Here is a 15,000-nt window from a genome sequence, read left to right as displayed (position 1 = left end):
AATTAAGATAAATTGGGAAACAGAAAGCTTCGTAAAGAACAAAACACCAACAGCGGACAATAAGTGATCATATCCACAGTGCTCTTCGGTTATATCAAACAAAATGAATAGTCTTTAAGTTACTTTATTTATTTTTTATGAGAAACCATTCGGATAGATTTTTTTTTTCAATGCTTTCGTAAGACAGAACGGACAGCATAATCCCCCTTCCACCTTCCCCCTCTTCCCCCTCTTCCCCCCCTCCCTTAAACCGGCGCCAGACAGTCAGACAGTCACATGACTTATGACAGCATCTTTCGCACGCACACAGACACACAAGACAAAGACACATACACAACGAGTGAAGGTCATTCCATTCATTCATTTTCAACGAGTGATCACTCGAATTAGAAGCCTTTTAAGAATGCCGTCCCCCCACCCCCACCCCCCATCCCACCCTCTCCCCTACCCCCCATCCCACCCTCTCCCCTCTCCCCCTACCCCCCATCCCACCCTCTCCCCCTACCCCCCATCCCACCCTCACCCCTACCCCCCATCCCATCCCCCTCTCCCCCTACCCCCCATCCCATCCCCCTCTCCCTACCCCCTTCTTTTTTATCAAACGACATGACTCTTTAGCGATAAGCTCTTTCATAGTTTATCTCCTTCGACATGTTATCTGGCTTGTCGAGGTCGGTAAAGTGTCGTAGCTTGAGACTACCTCCTTCAACCTTCCCCTCTTCCTTCTCCTGCTCCTCCTCCTCCTCTTCTTCTTCTTCTTCCTCCTCTTTCTCCTTGGCCTCCTCGCCTCTTTACCCTATTTTCCTCCATTCGTTTACCTCCTCATCCTTCTGCAATCACCTCTTCCCCCCTCTCTTAAAACCTCTCCCCCCCCACCCCCCTCTAATCACCCTCCCATTTCTTATCCCCCCCACCCTCTCTTACCCCCCACCACCCACCTCATCCCCCCCATCCCCCCGCGCGCTGCTGTGGCTTGTTCACACTTATCTCACCTCAACAATAGAGAAACTGTCAGGACTTCTCTTCGGCTGTGCCATGGTAGCACCTTGACTCGTCTCTCACACACAGGCACACTAAAAAAAAAAAAAAAAACTGAATAAAAAAGAAGAGACAAGCATAAAGAGGAGGGGTTACAGGGGAGTTGTGGAGGAGGGGTTATAAGAAGGAGGGGGGTATAAAGGACGGAGGAGAGAGGGTAGGGGGAGGGGGACGGTGTTGGGAAGGACGATTGTTCTATGTAAGTTATTATCTGGACCTAATTATATCTATACGGGATGGTATCTCACGAGAACACTCACGCTGACTGTCTGTCTGAGAAAGCATTGTCTCTTAGTCATATTTAATCGCAAAAAATGCCCTTCGATGATACTTCGTCTTTCTAAATACAGTTTGAAAAGCAGATGATAAGGAGAGCCATTTCTTTTAAGAAAGAGGATGGTTAAAAAAAAAAAAAAAGTATGTCAGACATAGTGCACGTCTGAAACTAATGCAAAATATATGTCAGATATTATAGCCGTGTTTATGTAAACGGACCATGTAAGTGACACGTCAGAGTGAAACAGAATATAAAGATAGATAAAAGAAGGGAAAATATAAGTGGGATTCGAGTAAGTTGAACCACTTACAGGACACCTACACAAAATCTAAGAATATAACTGACTCTGGCGTCACGTTTGAGTGAAGAACACATTTGATCTTGACTTAGGCTATTACGTCATTGTTTATGCTTGGAAAGATGCAAGCAAGTCGAGAGACCCAATGCCGAATGAGAGGGAGGAAGGGAAAGAAAAAGAGAGAGGCGGGAGGGGGAGAGAGAAAGAGAGAGAGAGAGGAATGAAAGAGAGAGATAGAGAAGTGAGAAAGAGAGATAAGAGAGAAAGAGAGAGAGGGACATTTATGAAAGAAAGAGAGAGACAGGAGAGAAAGAGAGAGAGAGAGAGACATGTATGAAAGAAAGAGAGAGAAGAGAGAAAGTGAGAGAGAGACAGGAGAGAAAGAGAGAGAGACAGAGAAAGAGAGAGGTAGGGGGGTGATATGCGAAAGAGAACGGCCGAATTGTATGTAATCTCATATGATTAAAGATGGAATTCAATCATAGAAGCCTATTACGGCCTATCTTATCGGGCGGCTTGTAGTCCATTTGAAGATTAGGCCCGAAAATTTTCGAAATTACGGCCTCAGGTGCCACGTGGACCGAAGTCCTCTCCCCCATTTCATATTTCTCCGTCTAGCTATTCATCTCTATCTATCCTTCTCTTTCTTCTTCTTCGTCTCCCCCTTATCCTCTTCTTCCGACCCCTTCTTCACTCTTTGGCTCTCCTTCTCCCTCTCCTTCAATAAGAGAGACAGAGAGAGAAGGGGAGGGAGAGGGAGAGGGAGAGGGAGAGGGGGAGGGGGAGGGAGAGGGAGAGGGAGAGGGAGAGGGAGATGGAGAGGGAGATGGAGATGGAGAGGGAGAGGGAGAGGGAGAGGGAGAGAGAGAGAGAGAGAGAGAGAGAGAGAGAGAGAGAGGGAGAGGGAGAGATAGATAGAGAGAGGGAGATATAGATAGATAGATAGAGAGAGAGAGAGAATGAGAATGAGAGAGAGAGAGACAGAAAAAAAGAGAGAGAAATAGAGCCAAAGCAACAGAATCGAAAAGCCAAGCACAAAGAGAAAGAAAGTGAGTATCTATGTGCATGCATGAACCCCATACATGTACGTAACATGTTATGAAAACAGAAGTTAAAATCACATACACCGAACGTTCGCTATCCCAGGTGTAAATATCCCATAAGAAGTATCTCCAAGTTATAAATATTTTTTACTTTAAACTTAAAGAGGATAAAATTATTTCCAAAGAGTTCTGCAGTTTATTTCTGTATTGATTATCTTTTTTTTTTTGTGTGTGTGTCTGTGTGTGTGTGTGTGGGGGGGGTAATGTCATTATTTTCAATGAATTATTTTTGCACGGTCTGGTTTCAAAGTTGTTAATATGGAATTATATTGATATTTCCAAAGACGATACTATAACAAACGTCTTTTTTATTCATTATTAAGCATGATATATGATGGAGTGTATTTCATATTTAGTGATATTATCTTTTAGTGGTATCATCTTTAGCGTTAATATTTGTCATCATTATCATCCTCATCATCAATCACCATTAACATCATCACTGTCACCATCATCATCATCACCATCAGTCTTAGATTCTCCTTCGTTTCTATTACAACCATCATCCCAAGCCATTCAATTTTTGCCCTTCCGTCAAGGAGCATTAAAGACGAAAATGACACCCTTTTGACTTTGAATGTTTGACTGACTACACCATGAATCTTCACGAAATGGAGTAAAATTGGCACAAATGATAGGGCCTTAATTCCGGCTTAAGTAGAAGAGAAACGCCGCCGTCAGGAGTACATATTCAGTGAAATAGTCTTGGTATGTTTGACTCCGAAGTCTGAGATTAAGTCTTTCAAGAGAAAACTGATTTGTCTTTCTTTCTTTCTCTCTCTCTCTCTCTGTCTGTCTGTCTATCTCTCTCTCTCGCTCTGTCTCTGTCTCTCTGTCCCTCTCTCTCTCTCTCTGTCTCTCTCTCTCTGTCTCTCTCTCTCTGTCTCTCTCTCTCTCTCTCTCTCTCTCTCTCTCTCTCTCTCCTTCTCTCTCTCTCTCCTTCTCTTTCTTTTCCCTCTTATCATTCTTTATAAACGGTAAGGCCCGTGGCAGTTGCTTGCACATGGCGGTTAAGTTGGTCGTCAAACTTGTGTTTAGGTTTATGGATTGACAGGTGTCGATAGTAACTCCCATTTCGCTTAAGTTTATCGGGGTGGAGTGGGGTGTTTTTTGGATCTGGTTAGCTTTAACGTTATTATAAGTGTGCATTTAATATGGTTAATGGTCTTGTAAGTAGTGGCTAGACACGCAAACACTTACGGCTTTGCTAAACGGTCTAATGCCATTAACCTCTCGAGATCGCTAAGACTGTTTTAATGCTCGTTCAACAACTCGCCAAGTTATAACTTATGTAAATTTGAAATGCGCACCAGGAAAAATTGATTATAAGATGATTTATATTAAATGATAGAGAAGAAATAGAGAGGCTAAGTAAAGGAAAGCAAGTAAAGGAAATGAATATTTCGCTAAAATCGCTTTAAGCTCGTTCAGGAACTCGACAGGGGATAACGTGAGTAAAATAAAATACGCTCAAAACAGGGGAAAAAAAAAGTTATGTTAGCTACTAAACAATAGAATGGCATTTAAGAAACAAGATGAAGCCAACAAAGAAGACAATGGATGAAAATAAAGGGGAGAGAAGGAATCTTTGTCGTTATTTATGCTCACTCGAGGATTTGGCGGCAACAACATGGCCGATCCTTTAATGATGTTCGCAGGACCGAGACATTGCGTCCGACTCGCTTTCTGCGTTTGTTTGTCGTTTGCCTCGATTTATTGACAAATATATTGTGGTTTTAGAGGAGATATGTTTTTTTTTTTGTCATGGGTAGTTGGTTTGAGTAGGAGCAGGATTTGATTTGATTACATTTTCTTTTCTTTATTTTACCAGGAAATAATTGATGTTGCGGTTGCGTGGGAGAGAACTATGATATAATTTGTAACTTTAACTTCAACATCCTATTTTCTTTTCTTTTTCTTCATGGGTAATTTCTCTTTCACAAGAAATAAGACTTTGATATTCACACTTCTTGAAACCGCTTTCACACAGACACACGGTCCAGCAAACACACAGGCTCCCATATACACGCTTACACAGTGTCAAATAAACCCACACACACACACACATACATACATACATACATACATACATACATACATACATACATACATACATACATACATACAAAACAACACACACACACACACACACACACACAAACCAACAACAAACACAATACAACAACAACACACACAAACACAAACACAAACACACACAGAAACACACACACAAACACAAACACACACAGAAACACACACACACACACACACAGAAACACACACACAAACACACGCACACGCACACACAGACACAGACACAACGAATACCCACAATTCCTATGCCATTCTCACGGCCACCCACATGCGCCTTATGAAGAATCTTTTAGCTCCATGGTACACACAACACTACTCTAGTGTAGCTCACACACCACAAAACACCAAATAAGTAAAACACACACGTGCTCAGACACAAACACACACACACACAATACCACACACAAATTACACAAAACACACCACACACACAGACTCCTCCACCCTTTTTTGCACTCAAGTTTTTTTTACACAATGTTTCACACTCACACACACACACAAACCAATGCTCATATATTAAAAATTTTCCTGATGATATGTCCTGACCACCCCTTGCGACTGCGCGAATCATGTCATCGTTTATTTAGCTCCGTGGTTGCCTTTCGTGTACCTTATCCTTTTTGAGTATTAGTGTTTCCTTTTGTCATGTTTTTTTGTTTTTTTTTTCTAAATTTTTTTCTTAATAAAGATCTCATTCCTTTGCCCAAATTTTTCCTTTTTAAACTTTTTTTATTTATTTACAGTTCTGAACCTCCTCTCTCTTCTTTCTCTATTTATTAAATGGCAATCCAAAGTGCGAAAGTATATACTGCTTATTAAAATCTTTTATAATTGCCTTTTTGCTTATAGTACCAGTAACGAGGGTGTCTATTGTTGTATTTACTCTGAACAGATGTTATCAACATTTCAGGTATCAACCTTGGATAATACGTAAATTTATTCTTGATGATCTCGTCACAAACAGTTGTGAGAACCTAACCCACTCGCAAGACTCGTATCAACGTATTACTGATATTTTATCAGACCTGTACACCCGTGAGGTGTGGCTTTTTCTATGTTCTTTTTATTTTGAAAAATTTTCAAAATTGTTGCGGTTTTCCTTTACTTTTGGTTTGTTTTCGTTGTTTTCAGTTTTACCTGTTTATTTGGTTTTTACTTTTTTACAGGTTGTATATTTGTTGTTGTTGCCTGAATTGTACAGTTATTTATTGTTATTGTTGTGTTTGTTATCATTATATTGTTTACGTACTATGCTGATAATAATAATGCTTATTATTGTTATTAGTATTGTTGTTATTATTAATATCATAATTATTATTATCATTATTATTATTATTATTATTATTATTATTATCATTCTAATAATTTTCATCATTATCACTATTATTATTGTTGCTTCTGTTGTTGTTATTATCACTGCCTTTTTTGTTCGCAACTGCTACTGTTGGAGACTGTCTGTGTAGTGGGCGGTCAAATATCAATTCATAAATATTAAACATCCTTCGGAGAACAACGAATTTGTTCTTAGGCACGTTATGTCTTTTTTTCTTCTTCTTTCTTATTCAACTACAACTTCTCTCTTTCTCATTATCTCTCTCTATATTTCTCATTCTCTCTTTCTTTCTCTCTCTCTCTCTCTTTCTTCTTTCTCTCACTCTCTCTCTCTCTGTTTCTTTCCCTCTCTGTATCTTTCTATCTTTCCTTCTTTTTCTGTGTGTGTGTATGTGTGTGTATGAAAACACATGGACAAGAAACAAAAAAATTGACTAACAAACAAGGACAAAAGTCTGAGAAGCAGAGTATACAAAAACAAATAGAAAAAAAAACATATTTAAACGAAATGAAAGAAATCAAGACGCTTCGGAAAATGGCGACAGCTTCATAACTCTTCCCAGATTCCAAATGCATATATATACATTCCTTCTTCTTTTTCGCCTTCTTCATCTTCATATAGTCTTTCTTTTTTTTTTCTTCTCACTCTCTCAACTCGTCTTTCTTGTTGACGCTCCGGCTCTGGAATTATTATCTGTCCTCGCACGCTGTCAGAGAATTTTAAAAGAATTCGAACAAGGTTATTTTCGCCGCCATGTTTAAGGTCTCGCAAATGTCCGTTTTTTCTCGCATTTTCTCGTTTCTCGGAATCTGCGATTAAATTCCGGGAAAGCCATTCGTATATTCGTGGATTTTAATAATAAATTAAGCGGTTAGACGAATTTGAAAAAAATAATAATGATGAATAGGCAAAATGGGAAAAATCCAAAAATAAGTGAGGAAGTTTTGAGAAAAATCAGTCACACTACAAAAAGACAGAGAAAAAATCACGTTCAAAGTTGCTTAGAAACTAATTCAAATACAGCACTGAAGTCCAAACAGGTTTTTTTTTTTTCTTTCTCTCACGCTAGACTTGATACGGAGAACATACCAGCATAATGGTGTCTACTCTCCGCTACACTTTAGTTATCGCAAAGTCCCATTACAAACACATATCCATATGTGTTTTCTTCCCATTTTTATCTCTTTTTTTTGTCATTGGCGGGTGTGTCATCAACAATTTTGGCTCCAAATGCGGATAGAATATATGTAAAGTTAACGGTATCCATTTTGAAGCCACTTTATAATCCGCGGGTTTTTATGCGAACGCACGAAGGGTTAGGCGAACGTAAACACGAAGCATGATTCAGCGTTATTTCTTTTCTAACAGCCGCTTGTGAAGAAAATGAAGACGTGATGATTATCATTGATTCAGATGTGGCAAGGAAGTAGAATATCAGCCCCTTCGTTTGATCATTTCTTGAAGAAAGAAGTCTTTGACAGAGGGGTCTCTCTCTCTGTCTTTGTATGTCTCTCTCTCTTCTCTCTTCTCTCTCTCTCTCTCTCTTCTCTCTCTCTCTCTCTCTCTCTCTCTCTCTCTCTCTCTCTCTCTCTCTCTCTCTCTCTCTCTCTCTCTCTCTCTCCCTCTCCCTCTCTCTCTCCATTATCCTATCCTTCCCCCCTCCCTCCCTCTCCCCTCCCCAAAGCAAAATGGACCCTTCTCTCTCTTTTTTTTTCTCTCTCTCTCTCCGTCTTCCCTTCACATAAAGGACGGTCTGTCAACAGTCCCAACACAGTACCGGAAACACACATGGCTGCTCTGATGAAGCCATTACTGCATTGCATTTTTTTTCTTTTTTTTGAGGGGGGGGGGGGTGCTTATAACGGTTTTAAAGTGAGTTTTTCATTCTTTTGCCCTCGTTATTGAGGAGACAATAGTAAGTTAGAATGAAGATTTGGTTATGAATAATATTCAAGTAGCGTAGTGTAGAGAATATTGTTCATAAAAACGACGATAATAAAACAACGCTATGAGCTGAAAGCAATGGTGGCAATGGTGATAATTCAAGTGAGATTAACGATGCCCGTAAGTTCTGTTAAAGTTAGACACAAATAAGAACAAACAGATTATGCCGAGCAATAAACTAAGGCAGAAAGTAAAAGTTTTTTTTTTTCTTTTTTTTTCTTATTCGGGTCAACATTATATTGCCTCTCCTTATAAGTCATTGAGATCGTTCTAACAATCTGTGATGACTTATTTCGTCTTTGTTAACCTATTATTTAATTATTATACTAATTATTTCTTTCTTTGCTATCTTACATTCGTATATTAAGCCTATCGTATGTTTGTTTCCTTTTTTTTAACAATCCGATCTCTGATATAATTTTCCGTGTTAGGTTAAAGAGGTTCTTTTAGTAGTATCATAAGTAACTTGCCTGACATGCGTTTGAACTTCTTTTTAAATGAGGGAGACTGACCCCATTAACCATTAAATATAGCGGAGGCGATATGCTGGCGCCTTGGGGTAGCCCAGGGAGATATTTTTTATATATTTTTTTTATCCTGGCTTTGCACTTTGGACTGGCTTTGGTTGTTCCGATTTTCTTCTATCTGTCTGTCTTCGTCTCTGTCTGTCTGTCTCTCTCTTTGTTTATTTCTATCCCTCCCTCCCTCCCTCACTCATTTTCCTTTCCCCCATTCCATCCATCCCTCGCTCTCCCTTCTTCAATCCGTCACTTCTTTCCTCCCTCCCTCTCTCCCTCTCCTTCCCTGTCTCCCTCTTCCTCCCTTTCTCCTTCCCTGCTTCCCTCTTCGTCCCTCCCTTCCTCCTTCCCTGCTTCCCTCTTCGTCCCTCCCTTCCTCCTTCCCTGTCTCCCTCCCCTTCTTCCCTCCCCTCCTTCTCTCCCTCCCTTTCTCCCTTCCTCAACATCTGGTCCAGTACCCTGGTTATCTTCGTGCGGTTAACAGACGGCGGAGAATTGTCCCGTTTGGTGAACTTCTTTCGGTTTGGCCCAAAAACTAAATTTCTTAATTGGGACTTTGTGTGTAATCTAGATTCTTCCGATTTTATCTCGTCTTAGGAGGGACAGTTGAAGAACGCCTGTGCGAGTTGTGTCTAGCGATTCCCACAGTCTATCTGTCGGTCGGTCCATCTTTTCTGCTCTCTCTCTCTCTCTCTCTCTCTCTCTCTCTCTCTCTCTCTCTCTCTCTCTCTCTCTCTCTCTCTCTCTCTCTCTCTCTCTCTCTCTCTCTCTCTCTCTCTCTCTCTCTCTCTCTCTCTCTCTCTCTCTCTCTCTCTCTTCTCTCTCTCTCTCTCTCCCTCTCTCTTCTCTCTCTCTCTCTCTCTCTCTCTCTCTCTCTCTCTCTCTCTCTCTCTCTGTATCTCTCTCTCTCTATCTTTCTCTCTCTGTCTGTCTGTCTTTCTCTCTCTCTTTCTGAATATCTTTCTCTCTGTATCTCTCTCTCTTTCTCTCTCTCTCTCTTTGTATGTGTGTGCACGTGTGTGTAATGATGGAGCTCGAGCTTTAAAGATAGAAGGAGATGCTTTGAGAAACGAACCAGGAAGTTTCAACATTTTTGTGAAGAAACCTATGCCAGAGAGAAAATATTCTACGTGCGGCACAGTATTTTTGTTTGCACTAGTTTTCAGTCTTTTGTTTTATGTTTTATTTTCTCTTTTACTCTATTTTATCTTAGTCACTTGATCATCATCTCTAAAAGATCATCAACATGTACCCATGACGTTCAAGTTTCAGGTCATGCAAGTCCCGTAATTACGTACACACATACTTTGGATACCATATATATGCATTTTTTGTTTAATTTCGAATCTATTTGTATGTACTCTTTCCATATATATTTATGAGATTAAGTTGTTTTATGCGTGCAAGTGTGAGGGTGAAACGTGCTGCCACACATCGTTAACGAATTAGTGATCCCGTAGGAAAAACGTCTGGGGTTTTGGCGCGAGAGCTGACGCCATCTTGACTCGAGGCAGCGTCTTCATCTATCATTCGTCTCTCCTCCCACACGATCGCCTATATCATGCACATGACACGCCCTCTGCATGATGTTGGATAAGCAGTCACTCATCTTGTGCAGGCTGCTTTTCTTTCTCTCTTTATTTTTATCTCTCTATTTGTTTTGCCATCCGTAATGTTGGGATTTTCTCTCAAATGGCCATACTATTGTCATATGGTTTTGTTCCATGTTATATCATTTCTTTCATTATTCTAACGCTTATTTACTTTCTCGCTCTTCCCAGCTTTCTTCTCTCTCTCTCTCTCTCTCTCTCTCTCTCTCTCTCTCTCTCTCTCTCTCTCTCTCTCTCTCTCTCTCTCTCTCTCTCTCTCTCTCTCTCTCTCTCTCTCTCTCTCTTTCGTTAACTTCCGCTCTCTCTGACTTTTCCATATTCATACTCACACCTTCACACTGAATACACTTACAACACTTATAACTCGCATCCTAATTTTACTTCCTTCACAATTTTTCTCCCACACTTCCTTCACACTTCACACTTATAATATAACGCACTTACTTAATACTCACTTTTGACTTCAAATTTGTACTAATAACATGTACTTATTCTATAACAGTTATACTCTTATAACATTCATTTATGACATATACTTATAATGCCTTACTAATACTATTCACTTATAATACCAAATTTATCCCACATTAACTTACAACACAACATACTTTCAATATAACATACAACATACACTTATAATACCATACTTATAACGTGTCCGTATAACATTCACTCATATTTACGCCTTTAACATCCCATTTATAACAAACGCTTATGATATGATTTATATACACTCTCATGTCCTCATTCATGCATCGTCATTAATATGAATTATTGTGAGCGAAGGGTAATTACGATTATTATTATTTTTTTTTTTTTTTTTTTTTTTTGCCAGTTGCATTTGCATGCTTTACTCATTAGTATCGGGGGTAGGGGGGTAGGGTATAGGGTAGGTGAGGGAATGAGAGAGTAAGAGAAAGAAAGGGAAAGGGTGGAAGAGAAAAGGTGAAAGAGAGAGAGAGAGAGAGAGAGAGAGAGAGAGAGAGAGAGAGAGAGAGAGAGAGAGAGAGAGAGAGAGAGAGAGAGAGAGAGAGAGAGAGAGAGAGAGAGAGAGAGAGAAATGGTTGATTATGTTAGTGTGTGGAGTGGATAGAATGATAGACAAGGGAATGGAAATAAATAAACAGACAAGCATTTGACTGGACAGAAAAACAAAAATTGTGTACCAAGCATACATATATACAAACATACATACATATATAAGCATACATGTCACACAGACTGACAGATAAACCAATCACTCAATTCTTACTAGACAGACAGACAGGCAGACAGACAGACAACGAACTATATTTATGACTCTTAAAGAATGGAATCTAAAAGTTAAGTGACCCATTTTTCATATCTCAGAAGAAAAGACAGTGTTGATAATAAAGCGATAAAATTTATGGCACAGGATTTAGGTGGCAATTATCGATAGAAGGGGGGAGGGGGGTGAATTGACTAAGGAAGGTGGAGAGGAATGGGAGAAAGGGGGAGGGAGGGAGGGAGAGAGAGAGAGAGAGAGAGAGAGAGAGAGAGAGAGAGAGAGAGAGAGAGAGAGAGAGAGAGAGAGAGAGAGAGAGAGAGAGAGAGAGAGAAGAGCAATTCATTATTGGTAATACTAAATGCAGTAGAAAAAAAATATATATAATAATAATAACAATGATAATGATAATGATAAATAATAATAGTAATAATAATAATAACAATATTGAAAGTAGTGATAGTGAGGGTAACTACTACTACTACCACAACTTCCAAGGATGATAAAATAAGAACAAAAGCAAACAAACAAACAAAAAAAAGTCAAACCATACATATTCAAATACCATTCCATAACCACCATCTTTCTTTCCTTACAGGTAAGACCAACCAGCGACACCTGGCAACCTCCGCGAGCGGCAAAGACGACGCTCACGTAAGCTTCAAAAAAACGACTTCTTCAAAGACAATCCGCTGTACAAGATGAGAGCGATAAGATGGGCATTATTGGGAAATATTTCTGGAGTGTGTGAATGGAGGGGTAGCTGATAAAGCTGATATTAGGAGGGGTGAACTGTGAGGAATGGAAGATGGGAAGGAAAGGAAGGGGGAAGAGGAAGAGGGAAGGGGAAGAAGGAGGAGAAGAAGAGAAAGAGGGAGAGTGGGCAGGAGAAAAATATTAGGGAGAAGGAAATAGATAGATAGATAGAGAAAGAGCGAGATAGATAGATAGATAGATAGAGAGAGAGAGAGAGAAAGAGAGAGAGAGAGAGAGAGAGAGAGAGAGAGAGAGAGAGAGAGAGAGAGAGAGAGAGAGAATGAGAGTGCGAAAGAACCCGTGAGCCACACGACACGAGGGCCAGAGCCCCAGATCGGTGAGCCAGCTCGAGCCACAATCAGCTGAGAGACAAACAGACAGCGAAGAAGGGAAATAAACAGAATTCCACAGACTGACAACTTACACTCTGGCCTCTTGAGGTAAGTGCACCCTACCTTCTTCCCCCTCCCTCCCCCTCCCTCCCTCCCTCCCCCCTCTCTCTCTCGCCTCCTCCTTCTCTTCCTCTCTCTCTCTCTCTTCTCTCCTTCCCCTCATTCCCATCCTTCCGCATACCACCCAACCCCCTTTCCCTCCTTCTCTCCCTCTCTTCCCTTTCTTCTCACTCTTTTCCTGTTCTCCTCTTCCTCTCCCTTTCATCTTTTGCCTCCTCACGCTTTCCCCCTCTTATTCCCTCTCCTCCCTTCCTTCTCCCATCTTCTTCTCCCATTCTTTCTCCTTCTCCTCTTCCTCCCTTCTTCCCCTCCTATTCTCCCTCTTCACTCTTCCCCCCCTCTTCTTCCTTCTCTCCCTCCAATTCCCTCTCCTCCTCCTCCTCCTCCTCCTTCCCCTCCCTCCCTCCCTCCTCCTCCCCCTCCCATTCCCTCTCCTACCTCCTCCTCCTCTTCCCCTCCTCCAGCTCCCTCTCCCTCTCCCTCTCCTCCTCCTTCTTCTCCCATCCACCCCCTTCCCCTCCTTCTCCCCGACTTTCATTAATCCCACAACGTATGGGATAGGAGGTAAGATCGGGGATAGGGGTAGGGAAAAGGGAGGGAGGAGGGGAGGGGAGGGGAGGGGAGGGGAGGGGGGAGGGTGGGGGAGAGGTATCGCTGCATATTAAGCAGCTGTGAAATTATTTTCTTTTATGAATTGGGAAACGAAGGGGCTTTAAAGTGATACCCGAGGAATGTGAAGGTAATGTGGAAAAGGTGGAGGTGGAGGTGGAGGGGGAGGTGGAGGGGGAGGGGGAGGGGGAGGGGGAGGGGGAGGTGGAGGTGGAGGGGGAGGTGGCGGAGGTGTGAAAGAAGAGGAGGAAAAGAGGAGCGAAGCAGATGGAATAAGACGAGGAGGAGAGGAAGAAGAGAATAAAAAGGAAGAGGAAGAGGAGGAAAAGAGAAGCGAAGCAGATGGAATAAGAGGAGAAAGAAGAAAATAAAAAGGAAGAGGAAGAGGAGGAAAAGAGGAGCGAAGCAGATAGAATAAGAGGAGGAGGAGAGGAAGAAAAGAAAGCATAAACAGAAATTGAGAAAGAAACTAAAAAAAAATCGGATATAAGCTAAAATGGAGGAAGAGAAGGAAGAAGGAGTAAAGCAGAGGGACTAAAAACACGAGGAGAGAAGCAAGAGAAAAAAATAAAAGAATAAAACACATAAACAAAAAATAAGAAACAAACAGATAACCAAAAAGATCAATCGAAATGGAAAAAAGGTCGAGGGCGAAGGACTGGCGAAGAGCGTGGGCGTCCTAAGCAGGTGGGCGTGATTAATGCGTTTTTGAGAGGCAAATTTAGACAGTAAAGTGAACTCGAAATTTGCGAGATAAGACATGGTGGGGATAGGCATAATTTTCCCTTTTCTCTTTCTTTCGTTTTTTTTTCTTTTCTTTTCTTTTCTTTTACATTTGTAATTTTATTCGTCTTCCTTTTCTTATCTTATCTCAAGAAGGAGGAGGAGGAGAGAGAGAGAGGGAGAGATAGAGATAGAGAGAAAGGAAGAGAGAGAGAGAGGGAGAGGGAGAGAGAGGGAGAGAGAGAGAGAGAGAGAGAGAGAGAGAGACGAGAGAGAGAGAAAGTGAGACGAGAGACCAGAAAGAGAGAGAGAGAAAAGAGAGAGAGAGGCGAAAGATACAGAGAGAGAGCGAGAGAAAGAGAGAAAGAGAGAGAGAGAGAGAGAGAGAGAGAGAGAGAGAGAGAGAGAGAGAGAGAGAGAGAGAGAGAGAGAGAGAGAGAGAGAGAGAGAGAGAGAGAGAGAGAGAGAGAGAAAGAGAGAGGGAGCGAGAGAAAGAAAATCAGGTAGAAGATACCGAAATACAACTTAAGAAAAAAAATCGTTTCAGTCGTAATTCTAAAAAATTATCATTTAAGTGAGATTTACTTGACCGCATCTCATTAAACACCTCCCCCCCCCACCCCCTCTTTCTCTACACCTCCCCCCCCCCTCCTTCCCTTTCATCATCCCTCTTTTCTTAATCTTCAACTTCTTCATTCTTTCACGTTTTTTCGCGCCTTTATTTTTTTTTCTTTTTTCTTTTTTTTTCTTTCATTCTTTCTTTTCCATTATGGATGTGTTTCTTTTTTCTCTCGCTACTTCGTTCTTTCGCTCGGTCTCTATCAGTCGGGGGCTCTCGCTGACTAATTATCGCTCTCTCTCTCTTTCTCTCTCTCTCTCTCTCTCTCTCTCTCTCTCTCTCTCTTTCTCATTCTCTCTCTCTCTCTGTCTCTCTCTCTCTCTCTCTCATTCTCTCTCTCTCTCTCTCTCTCTCTCTCTCTCTCTCTCTCTCTCTCTCTC

Source organism: Penaeus japonicus, unplaced genomic scaffold (assembly GCF_977035675.1).
Source record: "Penaeus japonicus unplaced genomic scaffold, GWHDUDI00000001_assembly GWHDUDI00000036, whole genome shotgun sequence".
Lineage (NCBI taxonomy): Eukaryota > Metazoa > Arthropoda > Malacostraca > Decapoda > Penaeidae > Penaeus > Penaeus japonicus.
This window is presented reverse-complemented; position numbering follows the sequence as displayed.